Source organism: Ambystoma mexicanum, chromosome 9, assembly GCF_040938575.1.
Source record: "Ambystoma mexicanum isolate Mex_15411 chromosome 9, UKY_AmexF1_1, whole genome shotgun sequence".
NCBI classification, from domain to species: Eukaryota; Metazoa; Chordata; class Amphibia; order Caudata; family Ambystomatidae; genus Ambystoma; species Ambystoma mexicanum.
Window position 1 is genome coordinate 1,521,065,375 of NC_090931.1, and position 24,069 is coordinate 1,521,089,443.

General features: G+C 50.7%; 1 long non-coding RNA gene across 2 annotated transcripts in view; it reads left to right on the forward strand.

Annotated features, from left to right (window-relative positions):
* The window catches only part of LOC138489406 (uncharacterized), a 121,074-nt gene that overhangs the window by 18,659 nt on the left and 78,346 nt on the right, over positions 1-24,069 (forward strand). For both annotated transcript variants that reach the window (XR_011274793.1, XR_011274792.1), the window contains 2 exons: positions 12,952-13,028; positions 14,356-14,422. This is a non-coding gene — a long non-coding RNA (uncharacterized lncRNA). The remainder of the gene's footprint in view (positions 1-12,951; positions 13,029-14,355; positions 14,423-24,069) is intronic.

A 24,069-nucleotide genomic window follows, 5' to 3' on the forward strand; every position in this document is an offset into this window, starting at 1 on the left:
GTGCCTTGCAAAGTAACGCGATGCTTGTTTCTTCCAAAGCAGGCACATCTTGGAAAGAAATGCCACTCTAGCTCCCTCCACTTGAGGTGTGCCTTGGAGTAGGTGGGGACAGCACTCTGCTTTACTCCCCTTTGGCGTGCTTTGGCAAGCAATGCTAGTCCTGCCCCCTCCACCTGAGGCCTGCCTGGGAAAGAGACATCACCCCCGGTACCTTTCCCTTCAGGTCTGCCTCATAAGGAAATGGCAGTCTAGCTCCCTCTGCGCGTGGCGTGCCTTGCAAAGTAACGCGATGCTTGTTTCTTCCAAAGCAGGCACATCTTGGAAAGAAATGCCACTCTAGCTCCCTCCACTTGAGGTGTGCCTTGGAGTAGGTGGGGACAGCACTCTGCTTTACTCCCCTTTGGCGTGCTTTGGCAAGCAATGCTAGTCCTGCCCCCTCCACTTGAGGCCTGCCTGGGAAAGAGACATCACCCCCGGTACCTTTCCCTTCAGGTCTGCCTCATAAGGAAATGGCAGTCTAGCTCCCTCTGCGCGTGGTGTGCCTTGCAAAGTAACGCAATGCTTGTTTCTTCCAAAGCAGGCACATCTTGGAAAGAAATGCCACTCTAGCTCCCTCCACTTGAGGTGTGCCTTGGAGTAGGTGGGGACCCTGCTTTACTCCCCTTTGGCGTGCTTTGGCAAGCAATGCTAGTCCTGCCCCCTCCACTTGAGGCCTGCCTGGGAAAGAGACATCACCCCGGTACCTTTCCCTTCAGGTCTGCCTCATAAGGAAATGGCAGTCTAGCTCCCTCTGCGCGTGGCGTGCCTTGCAAAGTAACGCGATGCTTGTTTCTTCCAAAGCAGGCACATCTTGGAAAGAAATGCCACTCTAGCTCCCTCCACTTGAGGTGTGCCTTGGAGTAGGTGGGGACAGCACTCTGCTTTACTCCCCTTTGGCGTGCTTTGGCAAGCAATGCTAGTCCTGCCCCCTCCACTTGAGGCCTGCCTGGGAAAGAGACATCACCCCCGGTACCTTTCCCTTCAGGTCTGCCTCATAAGGAAATGGCAGTCTAGCTCCCTCTGCGCGTGGTGTGCCTTGCAAAGTAACGCAATGCTTGTTTCTTCCAAAGCAGGCACATCTTGGAAAGAAATGCCACTCTAGCTCCCTCCACTTGAGGTGTGCCTTGGAGTAGGTGGGGACAGCACTCTGCTTTACTCCCCTTTGGCGTGCTTTGGCAAGCAATGCTAGTCCTGCCCCCTCCACTTGAGGCCTGCCTGGGAAAGAGACATCACCCCCGGTACCTTTCCCTTCAGGTCTGCCTCATAAGGAAATGGCAGTCAAGCTCCCTCTGTGCGTGGCGTGCCTTGCAAAGTAACGCAATGCTTGTTTCTTCCAAAGCAGGCACATCTTGTAAAGAAATGCCACTCTAGCTCCCTCCACTTGAGGTGTGCCTTGGAGTAGGTGGGGACAGCACTCTGCTTTACTCCCCTTTGGCGTGCTTTGGCAAGCAATGCTAGTCCTGCCCCCTCCACTTGAGGCCTGCCTGGGAAAGAGACATCACCCCCGGTACCTTTCACTTCAGGTCTGCCTCATAAGGAAATGGCAGTCAAGCTCCCTCTGTGCGTGGCGTGCCTTGCAAAGTAACGCAATGCTTGTTTCTTCCAAAGCAGGCACATCTTGGAAAGAAATGCCACTCTAGCTCCCTCCACTTGAGGTGTGCCTTGGAGTAGGTGGGGACAGCACTCAGCTTTACTCCCCTTTGGCGTGCTTTGGCAAGCAATGCTAGTCCTGCCCCCTCCACTTGAGGCCTGCCTGGGAAAGAGACATCACCCCGGTACCTTTCCCTTCAGGTCTGCCTCATAAGGAAAAGGCAGTCTAGCTCCCTCTGCGCGTGGTGTGCCTTGCAAAGTAACACAATGCTTGTTTCTTCCAAAGCAGGCGCATCTTGGAAAGGAAGTCCACTCTAGCTCTCTCCACTTGAGGTGTGCCTTGCAGTAGGTGGGGACAGCACTCTGCTTTACTCCCCTTTGGCGTGCTTTGGCAAGCAATGCTAGTCCTGCCCCCTCCACTTGAGGCCTGCCTGGGAAAGAGACATCACCCCCGGTACCTTTCCCTTCAGGTCTGCCTCATAAGGAAAAGGCAGTCTAGCTTACTCTGCGCGTGGTGTGCCTTGCAAAGTAATGAAATGCTTGTTTCTTCCAAAGAAGGCGCATCTTGGAAAGGAATGCCACTCCACCGCCTCTAGTTGTGCCGGGCCATGGAGAAGAAGGGTGGAGCACTCTGGGTCACTCCCCTATGGGAGTGCAGCTTGCTCCTGTTTGGGATTGCCTAAAAAAAAAAAAAGTCTTCCGGCGTACTTTGGACAGGAACCCAAATCTGGCTCCTTCCACCTAAGGTTTGGCAAGCAAAGAAAGGCCAGTCCCGCTCCCTCTACTGAAGCTGTGCGTTGTGGAAGACCAGAACACCATTCAGGTTCCATCCACTCAAGGGGTGTCTTTTCTAAATAATACACGCCACTTTGGCTCCCACCCTTGAGGTCTAAGTGTCATGAAAGTGGTACTTGGACACCAACTATATGGCAGCGGTGTCTTGCGTACCTCGTAAGATCCTGCCTTGTTTATTGTTTTACTGCGAGTAATGTTATGTGTGGTGTAAGTGACACGTCTTCTGTAGGAATGAATTGGATATGTTTGGTGTGTGAATTAGGTAAAGATACAAAGAACATGCAGATGCAATTTCTGTGAATGGACTTTTCCAGCACTGCCGAAATGATTGTCATGTAGCAGGATGGCTGTTTTGTGTGGGTACGGTGGAACATAAGAATGTTTGCCCATAGTTGCTATGGGCATACTGAAAGCTGGTGTGGAAGATAGCGCCTGTAGGGCAGGGTAGCGAAGTCAGCCAGTATGCACTTGCTATCACTGTCCACATGTGATTGCCGGCACATAAAGTTTGCATGCAGACACAGTTGCTATGAAATTGATGCCAAATGATAGTTAAGATATTGCTAGAGACACAGTTGCATTGTACACACATGTCCATGTGGTGTAAGTGTGTAGATATGCTCATGTGTAGATATACTTGCTCTGGTGCTAGTGATTTGGTAGAAGTGCAACTGCTGAAATGGATGCCAACTGACTGCAGACACGAAAGGGATACGAATGGCCAGTGATACGGTGGGTGCCTTGTCGTGGCATCACTGCTCACAAGGACAAACCTGCTTGTGCAACACAAGGAGGTTTGTCCTTGTGCTAAATCCCACCTTGCGTGTCTAACTGCATTGCGTCTGGTATGTATGGGAAGTGTGAGGAAAGGTGCATGTGAAATGGCTTACTGCCAGTACTTTACTGTTTCCTAAGCGCACTACAGCGAAGTTACTATACTAAAGATGTACCCATTGTCACTCAGGTACCACACCTGCACACAAGAGGTCAGCCTCTCATTGGGACACGTGTGGCGATGCGGGAAGGTAGGCCACGTGTTGTTGGCGGTGTGTTTCGGTGAGTGGCCAGAGGGAAATGTCTGAGATTTGTCTTCATTTCCGGCCAATTTCAGAGACATTTCCCTGTGTCCACTCACCGAAACACGTCGCCAACAGCAGATGTCATACCTTCTCGTGTTCCCACAGGTGTTCTGACGAAAAAGGTACCTCGCATGTGTGGGTACACCTACCGGGGTCGCAAAAGGAAAAGGGTAACCCGCTGGTAACCCCAAGCCTTTCGCCACAGCACAATTTGTTCATGTGGGCAACCTACAGATTTGGGCCTAGGGTGTCGAAGCCAGCAAGGGAAACAGGGAACCCCATGCATTTCCCAAAAGAGGACACCCGTGGGAAAGCACAGAGGTCTGATTTGCGCGAAGTGGGCCAGAATTTATTACCCAGACACCCCTGCAAAGTCCGAAATGTGGGGGAAAAAAAGCTTTTTCCGCACATTTCGCTCGACGCACCCATCGAAACACGCCCCCAACAACACATGGCCGACCGTCCCGCGTTCCCACAGGTGTCCCGATGAAAATGGTACCTCACATGCGTGGGTGCACCTACCTGGCCGGCAAGGGGAAAGCCTAAAACACTGCTATCCCCCCCAAAAGGGTTTGGGGAGGCAACCGACAGATTTAGGCCTGGGGTGCTTCAGCCACCAAGAAAAACAGGAACCCCCATGCATTTCCAAAAAGAGGACACCCGTGGGAATCCGCAGAGGTATGATTTGCGCACATCGGCCCAGAATTTATTACCCAGACACCCCTGCAAAGTCCGAAATGGGGGGAAAAAACGCTTTTTCCGCACATTTCGCTCGACGCACCCATCGAAACACGCCCCCAACAACACATGGCCGACCGTCCCGCGTTCCCACAGGTGTCCCGATGAAAATGGTACCTCACATGCGTGGGTGCACCTACCTGGCCGGCAAGGGGCAAGCCGAAAACGCAAGCAACCCCCAGTCTGTTTGCAGAGGGGAATCTCAGCCATTCTGCCGACCGGCACAACATACAGATATGGGCCTCGGGTGTCCAAGCCACCGAGGAAAACAGGGAGCCCCATGCATTTCCGAAAAGAGGACACCCGTGGGAATCCGCAGAGGTGTGATTTGCGCACATCGCCCCAGGTTTTTTTTACCCAGACACCCCTGCAAAGTCCGAAATGTGGGGGAAAAAACGCTTTTTCCGCTCATTTCGCTCGACGCACCCATCGAAACACGCCCCCAACAACACATGGCCTACCGTCCCGCGTTCCCACAGGTGTCCCGATGAAAACGGTACCTCACATGCGTGGGTGCACCTACCTGGCCGGCAAGGGGCAAGCCGAAAACGCAATCAACCCCCAGTCTGTTTGCAGAGGGGAATCTCAGCCATTCTGCCGACCGGCACAACATACAGATATGGGCCTCGGGTGTCCAAGCCACCGAGGAAAACAGGGAGCCCCATGCATTTCCGAAAAGAGGACACCCGTGGGAATCCGCAGAGGTGTGATTTGCGCACATCGCCCCAGGTTTTTTTACCCAGACACCCTAAACAGACTGGGGGTTGCTTGCGTTTTCGGCTTGCCCCTTGCCGGCCAGGTAGGTGCACCCACACATGTGAGGTACCGTTTTCATCGGGACACCTGTGGGAACGCGGGACGGTAGGCCATGTGTTGTTGGGGGCGTGTTTCGATGGGTGCGTCCAGCGAAATGTGCGGGAAAAGCGTTTTTTCCCCCACATTTCGGACTTTGCAGGGGTGTCTGGGTAAAAAAACCTGGGGCGATGTGCGCAAATCACACCTCTGCGGATTCCCACGGGTGTCCTCTTTTCGGAAATGCATGGGGCTCCCTGTTTTCCTCGGTGGCTTGGACACCCGAGGCCCATATCTGTATGTTGTGCCGGTCGGCAGAATGGCTGAGATTCCCCTCTGCAAACAGACTGGGGGTTGCTTGCGTTTTCGGCTTGCCCCTTGCCGGCCAGGTAGGTGCACCCACGCATGTGAGGTACCGTTTTCATCGGGACACCTGTGGGAACGCGGGGCGGTAGGCCATGTGTTGTTGGGGGCGTGTTTCGATGGGTGCGTCGAGCAAAATGTGCGGAAAATGCGTATTTTTTCCCACATTTCGGACTTTGCGGGGGTGTCTGGGTAATAAATTCTGGGGCGATTTGGGCATATCATACCTCTGCGGATTCCCACGGGTGTCCTCTTTTCGGAAATGCATGGGGTTCCCTGTTTTCCTTGGTGGCTTGGACACCCGAGGCCCATATCTGTATGATGTGAGAGTGTGACATTTCCGGTGTGAAAACAGACTTGGGGTTACTTGTGTTTTAGGCTTTCCCCTTGGCGGCCAGGTAGGTGCACCCACACATGTGAGGTACCGTTTTCATCGGGACACCTGTGGGAACGCGGGACGGTAGGCCATGTGTTGTTGGGGGCGTGTTTCGATGGGTGAGTCGAGCGAAATGTGAGGAAAATGCGTATTTTCTCCCACATTTCGGACTTTGCGGGGGTGTCTGGGTAATACATTCTGGGGCGATTTGGGCATATCATAACTCTGCGGATTCCCACGGGTGTCCTCTTTCCGGAAATGCATGGGGTTCCCTGTTTTCCTCGGTGGCTTGGACACCCGAGGCCCATATCTGTACATTGTGCCGGTCGGCAGAATGTCTGAGATTTCGCTCTGAAAACAGACTTGGGGTTACTTGTGTTTTAGGCTTTCCCCTTGGCGGCCAGGTAGGTGCACCCACACATGTGAGGTACCGTTTTCATCGGGACACCTGTGGGAACGCGGGACAGTAGGCCATGTGTTGTTGGGGGCGTGTTTCGATGGGTGAGTCGAGCGAAATGTGAGGAAAATGCGTATTTTTTCCCACATTTCGGACTTTGCGGGGGTGTCTGGGTAATAAATTCTGGGGCGATTTGGGCATATCATACCTCTGCGGATTCCCACGGGTGTCCTCTTTTCGGAAATGCATGGGGTTCCCTGTTTTCCTTGGTGGCTTGGACACCCGAGGCCCATATCTGTATGATGTGAGAGTGTGACATTTCCGGTGTGAAAACAGACTTGGGGTTACTTGTGTTTTAGGCTTTCCCCTTGGCGGCCAGGTAGGTGCACCCACACATGTGAGGTACCGTTTTCATCGGGACACCTGTGGGAACGCGTGACGGTAGGCCATGTGTTGTTGGGGGCGTGTTTCGATGGGTGCGTCGAGCGAAATGTGCGGAAAAAGCGTTTTTTTCCCCACATTTCGGACTTTGCAGGGGTGTCTGGGTAATAAATTCTGGGGCGATTTGGGCATATCATACCTCTGCGGATTCCCACGGGTGTCCTCTTTTCGGAAATGCATGGGGTTCCCTGTTTTCCTTGGTGGCTTGGACACCCGAGGCCCATATCTGTACATTGTGCCGGTCGGCAGAATGTCTGAGATTTCGCTCTGAAAACAGACTTGGGGTTACTTGTGTTTTAGGCTTTCCCCTTGGCGGCCAGGTAGGTGCACCCACACATGTGAGGTACCGTTTTCATCGGGACACATGTGGGAACGCGGGACAGTAGGCCATGTGTTGTTGGGGGCATGTTTCGATGGGTGCGTCGAGCGAAATGTGCGGAAAAAGCGTTTTTTTCCCCACATTTCGGACTTTGCAGGGGTGTCTGGGTAATAAATTCTGGGGCGATTTGGGCATATCATACCTCTGCGGATTCCCACGGGTGTCCTCTTTTCGGAAATGCATGGGGTTCCCTGTTTTCCTCGGTGGCTTGGACACCCGAGGCCCATATCTGTACATTGTGCCGGTCGGCAGAATGTCTGAGATTTCGCTCTGAAAACAGACTTGGGGTTACTTGTGTTTTAGGCTTTCCCCTTGGCGGCCAGGTAGGTGCACCCACACATGTGAGGTACCGTTTTCATCGGGACACCTGTGGGAACGCGGGACGGTAGGCCATGTGTTGTTGGGGGCGTGTTTCGATGGGTGAGTCGAGCGAAATGTGAGGAAAATGCGTATTTTTTCCCACATTTCGGACTTTGCGGGGGTGTCTGGGTAATAAATTCTGGGGCGATTTGGGCATATCATACCTCTGCGGATTCCCACGGGTGTCCTCTTTTCGGAAATGCATGGGGTTCCCTGTTTTCCTCGGTGGCTTGGACACCCGAGGCCCATATCTGTACATTGTGCCGGTCGGCAGAATGTCTGAGATTTCGCTCTGAAAACAGACTTGGGGTTACTTGTGTTTTAGGCTTTCCCCTTGGCGGCCAGGTAGGTGCACCCACACATGTGAGGTACCGTTTTCATCGGGACACCTGTGGGAACGCGGGACAGTAGGCCATGTGTTGTTGGGGGCGTGTTTCGATGGGTGAGTCGAGCGAAATGTGAGGAAAATGCGTATTTTTTCCCACATTTCGGACTTTGCGGGGGTGTCTGGGTAATAAATTCTGGGGCGATTTGGGCATATCATACCTCTGCGGATTCCCACGGGTGTCCTCTTTTCGGAAATGCATGGGGTTCCCTGTTTTCCTTGGTGGCTTGGACACCCGAGGCCCATATCTGTATGATGTGAGAGTGTGACATTTCCGGTGTGAAAACAGACTTGGGGTTACTTGTGTTTTAGGCTTTCCCCTTGGCGGCCAGGTAGGTGCACCCACACATGTGAGGTACCGTTTTCATCGGGACACCTGTGGGAACGCGTGACGGTAGGCCATGTGTTGTTGGGGGCGTGTTTCGATGGGTGCGTCGAGCGAAATGTGCGGAAAAAGCGTTTTTTTCCCCACATTTCGGACTTTGCAGGGGTGTCTGGGTAATAAATTCTGGGGCGATTTGGGCATATCATACCTCTGCGGATTCCCACGGGTGTCCTCTTTTCGGAAATGCATGGGGTTCCCTGTTTTCCTCGGTGGCTTGGACACCCGAGGCCCATATCTGTACATTGTGCCGGTCGGCAGAATGTCTGAGATTTCGCTCTGAAAACAGACTTGGGGTTACTTGTGTTTTAGGCTTTCCCCTTGGCGGCCAGGTAGGTGCACCCACACATGTGAGGTACCGTTTTCATCGGGACACCTGTGGGAACGCAGGACGGTAGGCCATGTGTTGTTGGGGGCGTGTTTCGATGGGTGAGTCGAGCGAAATGTGAGGAAAATGCGTATTTTTTCCCGCATTTCGGACTTTGCGGGGGTGTCTGGGTAATAAATTCTGGGGCGATTTGGGCATATCATACCTCTGCGGATTCCCACGGGTGTCCTCTTTTCGGAAATGCATGGGTTTCCCTGTTTTCCTTGGTGGCTTGGACACCCGAGGCCCATATCTGTATGATGTGAGAGTGTGACATTTCCGGTGTGAAAACAGACTTGGGGTTACTTGTGTTTTAGGCTTTCCCCTTGGCGGCCAGGTAGGTGCACCCACACATGTGAGGTACCGTTTTCATCGGGACACCTGTGGGAACGCGGGACAGTAGGCCATGTGTTGTTGGGGGTGTGTTTCGATGGGTGAGTCGAGCGAAATGTGAGGAAAATGCGTATTTTTTCCCACATTTCGGACTTTGCGGGGGTGTCTGGGTAATAAATTCTGGGGCGATTTGGGCATATCATACCTCTGCGGATTCCCACGGGTGTCCTCTTTTCGGAAATGCATGGGGTTCCCTGTTTTCCTTGGTGGCTTGGACACCCGAGGCCCATATCTGTATGATGTGAGAGTGTGACATTTCCGGTGTGAAAACAGACTTGGGGTTACTTGTGTTTTAGGCTTTCCCCTTGGCGGCCAGGTAGGTGCACCCACACATGTGAGGTACCGTTTTCATCGGGACACCTGTGGGAACGCGTGACGGTAGGCCATGTGTTGTTGGGGGCGTGTTTCGATGGGTGCGTCGAGCGAAATGTGCGGAAAAAGCGTTTTTTTCCCCACATTTCGGACTTTGCAGGGGTGTCTGGGTAATAAATTCTGGGGCGATTTGGGCATATCATACCTCTGCGGATTCCCACGGGTGTCCTCTTTTCGGAAATGCATGGGGTTCCCTGTTTTCCTCGGTGGCTTGGACACCCGAGGCCCATATCTGTACATTGTGCCGGTCGGCAGAATGTCTGAGATTTCGCTCTGAAAACAGACTTGGGGTTACTTGTGTTTTAGGCTTTCCCCTTGGCGGCCAGGTAGGTGCACCCACACATGTGAGGTACCGTTTTCATCGGGACACCTGTGGGAACGCGGGACGGTAGGCCATGTGTTGTTGGGGGCGTGTTTCGATGGGTGAGTCGAGCGAAATGTGAGGAAAATGCGTACTTTTCCCACATTTCGGACTTTGCGGGGGTGTCTGGGTAATACATCCTGGGGCGATTTGGGCATATCATACCTCTGCGGATTCCCACGGGTGTCCTCTTTTCGGAAATGCATGGGGTTCCCTGTTTTCCTCGATGGCTTGGACACCCGAGGCCCATATCTGTATGTTGTGCTGGTCGGCAGAGCGTCTGAAATTCCGGTCTGAAAACAGACTTGGGGTTACTTGTGTTTTAGGCTTTCCCCTTGGCGGCCAGGTAGGTGCACCCACACATGTGAGGTACCGTTTTCATCGGGACACCTGTGGGAACGCGGGACAGTAGGCCATGTGTTGTTGGGGGCGTGTTTCGATGGGTGAGTCGAGCGAAATGTGAGGAAAATGCGTATTTTTTCCCACATTTCGGACTTTGCGGGGGTGTCTGGGTAATAAATTCTGGGGCGATTTGGGCATATCATACCTCTGCGGATTCCCACGGGTGTCCTCTTTTCGGAAATGCATGGGGTTCCCTGTTTTCCTTGGTGGCTTGGACACCCGAGGCCCATATCTGTATGATGTGAGAGTGTGACATTTCCGGTGTGAAAACAGACTTGGGGTTACTTGTGTTTTAGGCTTTCCCCTTGGCGGCCAGGTAGGTGCACCCACACATGTGAGGTACCGTTTTCATCGGGACACCTGTGGGAACGCGTGACGGTAGGCCATGTGTTGTTGGGGGCGTGTTTCGATGGGTGCGTCGAGCGAAATGTGCGGAAAAAGCGTTTTTTTCCCCACATTTTGGACTTTGCAGGGGTGTCTGGGTAATAAATTCTGGGGCGATTTGGGCATATCATACCTCTGCGGATTCCCACGGGTGTCCTCTTTTCGGAAATGCATGGGGTTCCCTGTTTTCCTCGGTGGCTTGGACACCCGAGGCCCATATCTGTATGATGTGAGAGTGTGACATTTCCGGTGTGAAAACAGACTTGGGGTTACTTGTTTTAGGCTTTCCCCTTGGCGGCCAGGTAGGTGCACCCACACATGTGAGGTACCGTTTTCATCGGGACACCTGTGGGAACGCGGGACGGTAGGCCATGTGTTGTTGGGGGCGTGTTTCGATGGGTGAGTCGAGCGAAATGTGAGGAAAATGCGTATTTTTTCCCACATTTCGGACTTTGCGGGGGTGTCTGGGTAATAAATTCTGGGGCGATTTGGACATATCATACCTCTGCGGATTCCCACGGGTGTCCTCTTTTCGGAAATGCATGGGGCTCCCTGTTTTCCTCGGTGGCTTGGACACCCGAGGCCCATATCTGCATGATGTGAGAGTGTGACATTTCCGGTGTGAAAACAGACTTGGGGTTACTTGTGTTTTAGGCTTTCCCCTTGGCGGCCAGGTAGGTGCACCCACACATGTGAGGTACCGTTTTCATCGGGACACCTGTGGGAACGCGTGACGGTAGGCCATGTGTTGTTGGGGGCGTGTTTCGATGGGTGAGCCGAGCGAAATGTGTGGAAATTGCGTATTTTTTCCCACATTTCGGACTTTGCAGGGGTGTCTGGGTAATAAAATCTGGGGCAATTTGGGCATATCATACCTTTGCGGATTCCCACGGGTGTCCTCTTTTCGGAAATGCATGGGGTTCCCTGTTTTCCTCGGTGGCTTGGACACCCGAGGCCCATATCTGTATGATGTGAGAGTGTGACATTTCCGGTGTGAAAACAGACTTGGGGTTACTTGTGTTTTAGGCTTTCCCCTTGGCGCCCAGGTAGGTGCACCCACACATGTGAGGTACCGTTTTCATCGAGACACCTGTGGGAACGCGGGACGGTAGGTCATGTGTTGTGTTTGTGTGGTTTTCATAACGTTTTGACCCATTTGCTGGAGCCCTTTGTCTCACAACCCTTTCTTTTCCCAAATGTGACCTACATTTAGTCGCTGCTTTAGCCACCATACACTTTTGTAACCTGCACAAGTCACCTACCCTTGAAAAGGTCTGCCTGTGCTCTTTCACAAAATGTATGGCTGCCGTTCCTCACCACATTGGTTTTCCCAATTTACACATGCTAAGTGCGTCTGGTCAGGCCATGAGCGTAAAACTCCTGTGTACCATGGCTCAGTGTTTGGCTTGTGGTATTGCTTGTTTTGTACAAACACTACAAAAATGGTATGCTCTCCTAACTGCAAGAGTCGGGGGAATGTAGCGGAGCATTGCTTTTCTCAAAATTCATAGAAGCCATTGCCGTACCAAGCCAACCATGTCCAACACATACCTTTTTTTTCAGTCATTTTCCCGCTTTTCCCCCATTCGATGGCAGTTTCCCCTACCTAGTTGTTGCCTGACCTATACAAATCACCCCTTCCTAAATTTGGAATTTTGTCTACTTTTCAGAAATATATGCCTTTCTGTCCTCCAATTTGGCTTTCCTGCCCTTTTCTCCCATTCCGTCCGTGCATGTCCAATTGGCAAAAATGGCAAAAATCGCCTACCTCTCACAAAACGGTTGATATCCCCATCAAAAAAATGTTTTTCCATTTCCACTCAACCTGTTCCTGAAAGCCAACACATTAGGGAACTCAGCACAGCAAACCATTTGTTCCTAGCTCTTACAAGGAAAAAACCACAGGCTTCTTTGTACATCATTTTATTGGCATTTTTTGAAAAAACCCAAAATTTTCACACATTTTCCTTATTTTCTCTCACCCCCCTACAGCAACCTGGGATTCCTGGGTGGCGTTACGACCGCCTACATGTGGGAAAAAAAGGAGCCAAATTTGGCCGAGATATCTCATGTAACAAAAAAGTTACAAGCCATTGAATGGCCACATACCAAAATCACCAAAAAAGGCTCTGGCACTGGGGAGAAATACCCATGGCACTTAAAGGGTTAAAGCATTAGCAAATAGCTGGGGGTTCCATTGATGTCATAGGAGGGAAAGCTGCAACAAAAAGACTTTCCTAACAGCAAATTATGGATGGCCTAGGCCTGTTGTCCCGCCATATAACTCTTCAGAATCCCAGAGCTGCAGCTTTTTCAGACATATCTAAAGAGAGTGCCTGAGAGACTCTCACAAACGTTGGTCAGGTAAGAATGGCTGTGGAATCACAGAACAGTGTGTGGGTTCAATACTCTGAAAGCTGGGCACGTTACGGATCAAGGTTGACCATTAGGGGCTGACTGAAGAAGGAACTATGGAGAAGGGTGTTACGCACTTGGAGTTGTTTAGGTCAAAATGACAGATGATGATTGAATGGGGCTTATTTGATTCCTCCACAGAAGCCAAATGCACGGAATTCTTCATTGCAGATCCAGCAACTCAGACTCCGATATCTCTACAGTGGCAGAACCCACAGGTACTGTTGGCAGGACATTTTCTGTGTTTGAGGGCTAGAAGCTTTGGGAATGCTGTTTGTGCGTCTGAGGAGCATGTGAATTTCTCTGGAGCTCATTTTGCTCTGGGCATAACGCCTTTCATTCATGCTGAGTCACATTTGTATTCATTTCATTATAACTTGCGTTTTCGTTGCCGTCCTTCCTCGCCACCATACAAATGCTGCAGCATTTTTGCCGGCATGCAGTTTCATGCCGATGCAAATGCTAGGGATTCCTATGGCGCCCGCCGGTTTTATGCGCAAGCATAAAGCTGGCTGACTCCATAGGGATCCATTGTAAACGCTGCATGCCACGAGTACATGGCAAGCAGTGTTTACTTCATTTGCACGGCGGAGTGCAAAAGTGCAGGTGCAAAAGGACAGCGTAGATGCTTGTACAGTGCCTTTTTCCCTGCACATTTGCACTCTGCTGTGCAAATGATGTAAATGTGGCAGCGGGGAGCACTGCTAACATAGCTGCTCCCCGCCGTCAAATAATTTGCTCCATTAAAATGAGTTCCTCTGTGTTTGAGTTTGAGGTGCTGGAGATCTCTGGGTGAGAGTGTAAGGCACTTGAGAGGTTATTTTAAGAAAGCAGGTGACGACTGTTGTTAGCTCTTACGTGCTATTTAGTCCCCTGCATGCAATTTTAAACAATTACAAAGTGTAGTGTAAAATTGAAGAGTAAAACCAGGCGAAATTGCCTATATGCTTCAGTTTTATAAAAAAAGTGAACACTGCCTGCAAATGATGCTTTGCAAGCAGCGTTTTTTAATGGATTCCAGTGGAATTCGCCTGTTCATTAGCAGCTCCTAATCTGGGGCTGATTGCATTGGAATCTGTTCAATTTACTCATGCAGGCACACAACGAAGTCCTGACATAAGACAGATGAGGAGCAAAGCATAGCTGAGATGTTACCTCTGCTCCATGCCCCTCCTCAGTCCACCTTGCCTGATAACGAACATGGGCTGCAGCATTAAATGGAGATGTACAAGCAATACATCTTGCTTATGTGCCACCATTTAATACTGCGCCCTTTCTTCTCTTGTGCTGTAACGAGATGATGTTTTTCTGTGTGAGGCAAGATGCACGGGCCAGAGGTGTGTTTGGATGAGAGTCCTTTATGTGTGCAAGTGAGAAACCCAGACCGTGTGTTTGCAAGCGTGAGTAGTTTTTCGAGCCCTGCGTGGGAACGTGGGGTGGCTGTGTCGGTGAGACTTGCGCCGGATGTGTGGCCCTTCTTTGTGACGTGTGAATAAGGGGCCCAGACACTGCACTACAGGTTCTCTGGTCTTGTTTGTTTCACAGGTCTCGCCTATGCCCAGGGCACCGAGCTGCACAGCCTGTCTGCCACCCTCCTGCTACTCCTGAACAGGTAAGAAGTGCAGACTGACAGTTAGCCCTGGCTATGGCATATCCTGTACCACATGCCAGCCTTAGTGATAACCAGCTACAGCCCTGATGTGGCCATATTTATATCACTTCCGGGGATTTATGCCATTGAGTGCATTTTTGGTGATTTATTCCTGTATCTGCTTTCAGGAATGCAGCTGAGTCAGACAAAGTAATGTGGCATGGGATTGATTACAGCAGAATAAGCAGAGGGTCCCTTGCAGATTAATAAAGGTGATTTAATGACCACATGTCAGTCATTTTCCAATAAATAGTAATGCATTTTGGGTCCCCTGCATACAATTATACACATTTGACACATTCACCAGGCAGAGTTGAGAAGGCAACAGTAAAAGCAAGGCCATGTTGCTTTTACCCACAGTTTTCCTCTCGGTCTCATGAAAAAGTGAATGCTGCCTCAAATACACTTTCCAGGCAGCGTTTACAAAGGGACTTCTATGGAATCCACCTAGTTTTGACCAGGTGCAAAACGAAGCGTGTTCTATAGAATGAAAATTACCCCTGCTAAATAGCGCAGGTATTACCCTGTGCGCAATATACAATGTTCTACAAATATCTAATGTTCTACAAATATCTACTAATGAGTGGTGTCTCTGGGGGATTACAAGGACGCTTGCGCTCCTATACTACTGAGCATTAGTATCTAAGTTCTAACATTTATCATTTATGCTCTTCAGATCACCTAAACTACGCAGCTAGGTATAAAAGGTACTTATCTGCTTGGAGAGCAGGAAAGAAGAGGGAGGACACAGGAAGTGAATGGACTAAGGTCATAGGGACGGACCATGAGGACTACAACAAACCCGGGGCAGAAGGGAAATGTAGTTTTTTGTAAAAAAAAAATGTTTCTCTATTTAAATGTTGACAAATGGTTTATTGTTGAAGTGCTGGGGACAGGAATAAAACAGAAGATGAAGCATAATGCTCGCCTCCGTCTTCACATAGAATTATATGCATTGTATGCCTGCATGGAAATCTCATGCAAGCATTCAATGAGACGCACCGATGAGATGAAGGAGGTCGGCAAAGCAGAGATTATGGGACTCATATTGGAGTTCCCCGTAATGTGCCTTTAGAGACCTGTTACATCTACACTGTAGCATAGACAGCAGAGTGCAAAAGGTGAGTGGAAAAAGGCAGTGTACACTACACACTTGTACGCCACCGTACAAACAGTAAAAGCAGATTGCATTGCAGTTGATGTTTACAATTGATTCCTATAGCTCTGCCCGCAAAAGCGGGCGCACTCCATTGGAATCCCCATCATTTGCGCCGGCATGGAAATCTATGCTGGCGAAAATGCTGGAGTATTTGTATGGCTGAGAGAAAAGGAGTGGTGGAAACACAAGTTATGTATCGCCCCTCCTCTTAAACATACAAATGAATGAACTTGTTGCATAACCCAAACAAAATGCATAAAAGTCTTAAACAGGCTTTAACACATTGGAGCTCATGTTCCACTGAGCCATAATGTTAATGGAAGGCATAAAAGCCTTGAGTACATCTTTAATGCCTTCCATTCACGCCACGGCTCATTTTCAATCATTTGTATGGCGGAGACGCTGGGCGGAACACATCTTGCTTTTCCGCCACCTCCCTTCCTCTCCACCATACAAATGCTCCAATTTTCATGCTGGCACAAATACTGAGCCCACAGCTTTATGCACCAGCATGAAGCTGACGTACCTGAAAGGGATCCATTGTACACGCTGCCTGCCATGCTGACATGGTAGGCAGCGTGTACAATTGAAATTATACCCCCCCAGACATGCTTGCATGTCTTGGGGGATTCATTGTAATTGCGGCACTCACGATTAAAAGTTAACGCTGCCTGGCATGCAATCCTTTTGTCCTGCACTCGAAGCTGGATCTGAGGTCGGGGTATCACCAGCTAGAGCTCCACCCAGACTCAATATACATTACAACCTTTACCACTCATGAGGGCCTCTATCAATTTAAACGCCTGAGCTTTGGTATTTCGTCTGCGGCGGAAGTCTTCCAACATGCCATCCGGGGAGCGCTAGCTGGTCTCAAAGGGGTACTCAATATGAGTGATGACATTCTGGTTTTTGCTGAGTCCCAGACCATGTTGCAGAGGCCAAGGGAGCTGGGCCTTACCATACATCGAGGAAAATGTGAATTTTTGAAGGATCGTATTGGGTTGTTTGGATTCATTTTCCACGCCAACAGTGTTTTGCCTGATCCGGAGAAAATAGCGCCCCAATCCCCCATGGAAGTACGTAGATTCCTGGGCATGGTTAACTACTGTGGGCGATTCATCAAAGGGTTGGCGCCCCTGTCCAAACCTCTCCAGGCCCTGACAAAGAATGAGGACACATGGGTGTGGGACAAGAGAGAACAAGATGCATTCCTAGAGATCAAGAGGGCCCTCTCGAATCGGGACACGATGGCATATTTCGACCCAACCGCAGAGTCAGAAATTGTCGTGGATGCCAGCATGGTGGGACTGGGGGCTGTCCTTATGCAGTCCTGACGCCAGAGGTGACATGCGCCCTATCGCCTATGTGAGTAAGGCTATCACGGACACCGAGAGACGCTACATATATATATTCTTGGAAAGCCTGTGACGGTACTGACGGACCATAAACCACTTCTGCCCATTCTTGCGGGCGTGTTGTCAAAGCCTCCCCCGCTGATTGAAAGATGGATGCTCACGCTCATCGAGTATGGGGTCAAGCTTGTGTACCAGCCATGAACGACCAATCCAGCCGACTATCTGTCTCGCCACCCGAACCATGAGCAGGGGCAGGGGCCTGGTGAACTTGTGGAGTGCCAAGAGTTTGTTCACAGCATTGTGGAGAGCGTGATGCCGGTGGCTCTGTCTAGGGAAGTAGTGGCTGAGGAATTGTCAAAGGATGAAGTGTTCAAAATCATTCAGGCAGCTGTAAGAAGTGGTGAATGGAAAGAGGTACTACAGAACAACACCAGGCGGGATGTTAGGGCCCAGAGGGATCTCCAAGCGCTCTGGAGAGTAAAGGATGAACTCTTGATGTCAGATGACGGACTGCTGCTGCGTGGAAGGCAGATTGTTATTCCGCAGACACTGGGGGCTTGTGTCCTAGAACTGGCGCACACCGGACATCAAGGGGTCGCAAAAACGAAGGCGCGGCTGAGTCCCAAAGTATGGTTTCCGGATCTAGAAGGTCTCGTCGAATCACACGTGAGGAGGTGTCTGCCATGCCAAGCGGTGAGCCCAATAAAGAGAGCACCACCCATCAGCTCCATGGAAAGGAGTGAGAGTCCGTGGGGCACAGTCCACGCTGACTTCGGGTCAACAGGGAGGGGCATGTACTTTTTGTCCGTGGTCGACCAATGGTCAAGATATCGGAGGTGGAATTGGTGGAATCAACAGCAAGCGACCACACCATCATGGCTTTGGACAAGATGTTCGCGACTCATGGTTTTCCCGAGATCCTGTGCTCTGGTAATGGACCACCATTCACAGGGAGCCAGTTCGCTCAGTACATGAATGCGAAAGGAATCCAGCACCAGAAGGTGTCACCCCTCTGGCCTCGAGCAAATGGGGAAGCTGAAAGGCTCATGAGGACACTGAACAAGGTGTTTCGAATATCGGCCAATGGAGGAGGGGACTTGAAGAAGAGACTGGTAGAGTTTTTGCGGGAGTAACGAACAACACCCCACCAATCGACCAGAGTTGCCCCGGCCGAGGCTCTATTTGGACGCTGTCTGAGAGGCCTCATCCCGGAGGTAGAGGGCCGCGAGCCCGGGGTCATCGACAACGACAAACTGCGCAAAGAGCGAGCGGCGCGCAACGAGAAAGAGTGCAAGGAGAGGTTTACAAGATAAAGAGGTAGCCGTGGGAGACTCTGTGATTGTGCGAAATAGGCGACCCGAGGGTAAACTGTCGCTCCCATATGAGCCCCAACCGTGGACGGTTACTCATGTAAAAGGGACCATGGTCACCGCAGCCAATGAGAGAGGGACTGTCACCCGCAACCAATCCTTCTTCAAAAAGATCGATGTCCGAATGAGGAACCAGAAGGTGTTGCCCTGCCCAGAGCAGTGGCAGAGGACCCGGCAGGGGACGTGCCAGTGGACATGATGCCACGGGCTGATAGCCCCCTGCCAACCCCAACCCCACGCCGATATCCCGTGCGACGTGATCGTAGACTGCCTGTTCATCTAAAGGACTACGTCCTGACTCAGGAGACTGAGCCTGGCGTCCCAATCAGGTCAGCGACCCACGTTGGGTCAGTTTACAGTTATGTTTAAGTGTTTGGTACTAGTTGTTTTTTGTTAAAGAAAAGGAGGGATGTGACGTCTTTTAGTTAAAGGCGCGCATGCGCGAGCCTCGGTTTGGGCCGCGCATTTGCGGTGATCAATAAAGACGGTCCGTGCGGCAGTTGCCGCCGGGACCCTGGAAAGCACAGACGTACATGTATTCGGCTCAGTGATTGTGTGCATGGGTGTGTGTAAGTACGGGGCGGCCAGAGGCACGGGTGCGCCCATCACACATTGTTTATTGGGTCACTCTTGTGCGGTATCCTGTCCTGTCTGTAGATTTAATTCCCAAAAGATGTTTCTGTATTGGGCTGGGCATGCCCACAGTGAGACCCAGCCCTTCCTCATCTAAAATTCTTCAGAAACAAGAAACAAAAGAGCCCTTGTACCCCATTTGAGTGGCTGATGTTGTAGCCATTTAATACTCGCATCCAACAATTTAAGCTGTCCAAATGAGCATGTATGGTTCATGGTTACAAACATTTTAATGTTAGTGTGAGTATTGTGAACCGTGATGTGGACACCAAGCTATGCATCGGTTATGCATTTAGAGATTCACACATACAATCCTTTTATCACAGACATGTTTATCAAATGTGCAGAGCTGTTATAGTCCTGAAATGCTATGTGATTTAATGCAAATCATACAGGAATCCTCATTGGTGCTATTGGTCCCCTTTCCCACACTCAGAGGTATTTTGAAAGAGTACAATAAGAGTGTACCAGACTGCCCATCTTGGAATGATAACCTACTATCAGAAAATTATTCATATGGTTAGTCTAGTACTGCCCCTTGTGAAATACATGTGAGGTGGTACGAACAGAACACCTGCAACAGAGGGCCAGTGGTCAGTGGGCCCTCAGACCACAGCAGGCTGGTCACACTGCAGTGTGCCAGTACGGACAGTTTGCGGTACGGACAGTTTGAAACTGCATTCAGGCAACGCCTTCCCTAAGAGTAGGTGACAGAAAAAACATTTACTTAGGCAGCAACAGCTGTGTTTTCACATTAGAATTCTTCTGTAAAGTACTTGAATTACAATGTAAAGAAACTAGCTTCATTTATATAGCAATTATTTATTCATATTGAGGAGGGGTTTTGTTGCACGACAGATGTGTAGTTTTGGAGTGACGTGAGCCATTCGGGGTTGGTGGGCCCCAACGATGCATACCGCCAGGGATGCATTCCGGTGTAAGACCGGCCCTGGTCATAAGTCTCCTTTTTGGCCAAGAGGATGGCTGTTTTGTAAGTGGAGGCCGCAGTCGTGAATAGAGCTTTGTTGGCCAGGTTGGGTTTTTTCTCCAGACGGATATTGCCGCCCGTTTGGTGTTCCGAAGGATTTTAAGCTCCGGAGTGTCAAGACCGGTGGGGGGTCTGTACTTCCGCTCTCTATATGGTAGAGGAGAGGCACAGAAGACCCCAGCCAAGATTCTCGATTACGGTAGCAATGGACGAGCAATCAAGGCCTAGCTTCTCAGGAGGTGATGCAGGCTGGTTCTTAAGTACAGTGTATCCCCCAAGCCCCCACAAAGGAATGTCCACACACTGTATTACTGAAAACACAGTCTTTATATAATTAATATTCAAAGGTTATGTACACTTATCACAATAACGCACTTTGTGCTCAGGAAAACCAATAATGATAAATATCTACAATTCTAAAGTGGTACCACTAATATTAGACCTCATAACAGTGCATTCACAATACTGTAGCAATGGCACGCAGATCAATAAGCAGGAAACCAGCAATAGAGAGAGGAGAGATAACGGAGGGTTGAAACAATAGGCAGAATACTGGCCCCTACCACTGGACACAGTTCTGTGTGGAGATCCCCCCACCTGGGCAACATGTAAAATAAAGAGATATAACACAAGCCCAGTCCATATATTGTTCAATAGTCTTATTCTCTCCTACAATGTTTTTACCCCCCCAATGTACCTGGTGGAGTCGAGTTCTTCGAAGAGGCGTCGACAGATCCTTCTTGAATGACCCCCTTTAAAGCAGGAGTCACGGATCGTCGAGAGGCGTCGAGAAACGTCGAAGACCTCGGGGTTCGGCGACGGGGAATCGACGGCCCTTCTTGAATGCCTTCCCTTTCAAGCGGGAGGCACGGGGCGTCGAACGTCCGTCGACAAACGAGGTAGAACGATGTCGAAGAGGCGGCAGCTTCGTCCGAGCGGCGCTCGTCGGCGTCGGGGCGTCGGCGTCCTGCAAGGCGGAGGTGTGCGGGGCACCTCGATGACAATAGTTCTGGACCGCAAAGATTGTAGAGACGGGAGCCCAGCAAGGGCGTCGAGTCGCTCGAGTCTTTGGGGTCGTGAGGTGGCGGGAAACCCACCGGCGGATTCTCCTCGGCGCGTTGGTCGTCCTCGACTTTCTCCGGCAGGACAAAAGCGGTCGACGGTGCGGACGAGGGAGTCCTTCGAGTCAAATGTTCTTAGGCAAGGAGCGGACGGCTCCGGTCGTCGGCGGCTCGGCGTCAAGTGGTTCCCCCGGCTGGGCAACACAACTTCGACGGGCCTCCAGCGGTTGCACAGACCTGCGAACCCTGGTCGACGGCAATGGACTTCGACAGCGTCGATGTCCGGGTGCTTTACTTCGGTCTCCTCGGCAGTCCCCTTCTCCGGTCGGCAGCCTTTCGATGGTCTGGCGTCCAGGGAGCTTCGGCGAAGATTCAGCGGTGCTCGATGGTCCCTCGGAGCACGGGAAGAGGGCGCCTTACCAGGTCCTCTCTCGGGTCAGTCCTCGACGATTTCGACAACCTTCAGTTCCGTCGAAGCAAATGCCACAGCAAGTCTTCTTCTTCCAGCTGGACGTCGAGGATCAGCAAATCCAGTTACTCTTGAGTGGAGACTCAGCTTCTGAATGCTTCTGAACAATTTCCAGTGGTGAGAGGTCCCCAGATATACTATTCTGTCTCTCATCCACACTGCTGGCACACACACAGCAGCCAATCACACAGAAGGGCATTCATGCAGTCAGTCAGCCAATCAGGCACACAGTGCATTCAGGCCACACTCCTCCCTTTCAGACACTCACAACAAGGAATGTGGATTGGGACAAGTACCCAGCCATTCAACACTACACACTGCATTCAGGCCAGTTTCGGGCAGGGCTGTCTCAGTCTTTGTCTCTCATGCCAGAAACCAGACAACCACAACAAGGAGTGTATATTGGTCACACACTCCATTCACCCAGGTCCCACCCACAGGAGGTACCCATAACATACAGTCACTGGGAAGGCTCCAGTCAGTCTAGCTGGGCCTTCACAACAACACCATATATGGAACTTCCACCCAACAGCCAGCCAGGGGGAAGGGACAGAGCCAGGGCTTCCCAGGACTTTGGGAAAAACAAGACAACAGGTAATAGAAAGCAAGAGGCCACAGGGGCCATCTTGTTTCTATCAGGAATCAACTGATCCCAATGGCAGGGCCTGGGTATCCCAAAATGGAGGACACCCAGAGCACCTGTCAAGTTTAGCATGGAGCTGCCACCAGCCCATACCCTGCTCTGTGGGCCACCCACAGGTGCCCAAAAACATACACTAGGGGCACAGGGTTGTACCCCTACCCATGGGTGCCATAAGGGTATCCCATGGGTCTGTTCACCAAACCAAAAGAGAGCTGCACTGCCAGGAGTCCCTCATGGACTCCTGGGCAGAAAACATGACAGAACACACGGTAAAAACAGAAAAAGGACAAGGATTCAGAGGCCCTGTCCCTCAGATGCATTTCCGGCATCACACGGAGTGAACCATTTGTTCAAGTGGGCTGCCTGATTGGCTTTGGTAAGTTTGATGGGGGCGATGATGTCAATTGCTGATTCAAGCGTGTTGTTATAGAGGTCAGCAAGTTGATCCACATCTAAGTTGGTGAAGTTTGCGGGGGCCAAGATATTGTGGATTAGAGGGTGAAGGCTGTGCATCGTGATGTTGCGGTTATTCCTGGAGAGGGTTTGTGGGAGGGTCGCCGGTAGGGTGTTCGGCTGCACCTTCCCTTGGATGGAGAAGGAAATTACGTGGTGGTCCGACCAGGCAATTGGTTAATTTTTAAGGATTGAGGTGGTGCAGTTGAGGTGCGCCAACCAATCCAAGGTTCTGCCTTTGTTATGTGTTGGGGATGTAACCCTGGGCTTGAACCCTAGTTGGGAGATAGTATTTTCCAGAGAGAGCGCACTAGCGTTGTTGGGATCGCAGAGGCCTAAGTTTAAGTCCCCAAGTAGGATGATTTGTGATCCTGTTTTAGTATTGTTAGTGAGGAGGTTGGATATATCAGGATATATTGTACTACGGAGAGTTGGAACTTAACTGATAGGAGTTCAGCAGACCAGAAGTTGGACTGTGGGGTTGCTCTAAGGCCTAGGGATGTTTTGGCGATAAAGGCAACTCCACCTCCTTTACCCGAATCCCTGTCGTTCCTTAATATTGAGTAGCCCTCTGGGATGGCAAGGGACAAAGCTGGGCCTGCTGCCTGATGCAGCCAGGTTTCTGTGATAGCCAGGAAGTGAAGGTTGTTAGCAGAGAAAAGGTCTGCAATGTCGAGCATTAATGAGAGCACCTCTGATCAAAGGGTGTTCATCTATGCTGCTGGGTGTTTTAGGTGAGTTGACCAAAATATGCTTAGGGGTGGCATGAGGATGGTTAGGATAAGAGTGGTAGGAGTAGAAGTCCTAAGGGGATGCAACCGGGTGCAGAGTCTTAGGTTTCTGTCCTTCACTGGGCATGGGTTCCAAAGTGTGGGTGGTGCCGCAAAACGGCAGATCCATTCTAGTGGGCTGAGTGGCTGGTTGAGCAAGGATGCCTGATTAGGGTCATCATGGGCCAAGGTCATGATAGGTGTGAGGGATGGGTGAGATAGCGGAGGTGGGAGACATTTGGGTAGGAGGTAGGGTAGTGGGTCAGTATTGAGTAGAAGCAGTATAGTGGCTAGAGTTAGTATGGGTCTGCAGAGGGCTGCCATGTATGCAAGGGGGGTTTGTTAGAGATAATTCTCTTGAATATAAAGGACGTATAATCACTAGGGTGCAAAAGGCTATGCAGATACAATGAGCATAATGCACATTTAGTAATCAACAATAGGCTAGTCCAAATCAGGGCAAAGTAGGCAAATACAATGTACTTGGGGGCATAAGGCACATTTAGTAATCAACAATAGGCTAGTCCCAAAAAGGGCGAAGTAGGCAAATACAATGTACTTGGGGGGCATAAGGCACATTTAGTAATAAACAATAGGCTAGTCCCAATCAGGGCGAAGTAGGCAAATACAATGTACTTGGGGGCATAAGGCACATCCAGTAATCAACAATAGGCTAGTCCCATTCAGGGCGAAGTAGGCAAATACAA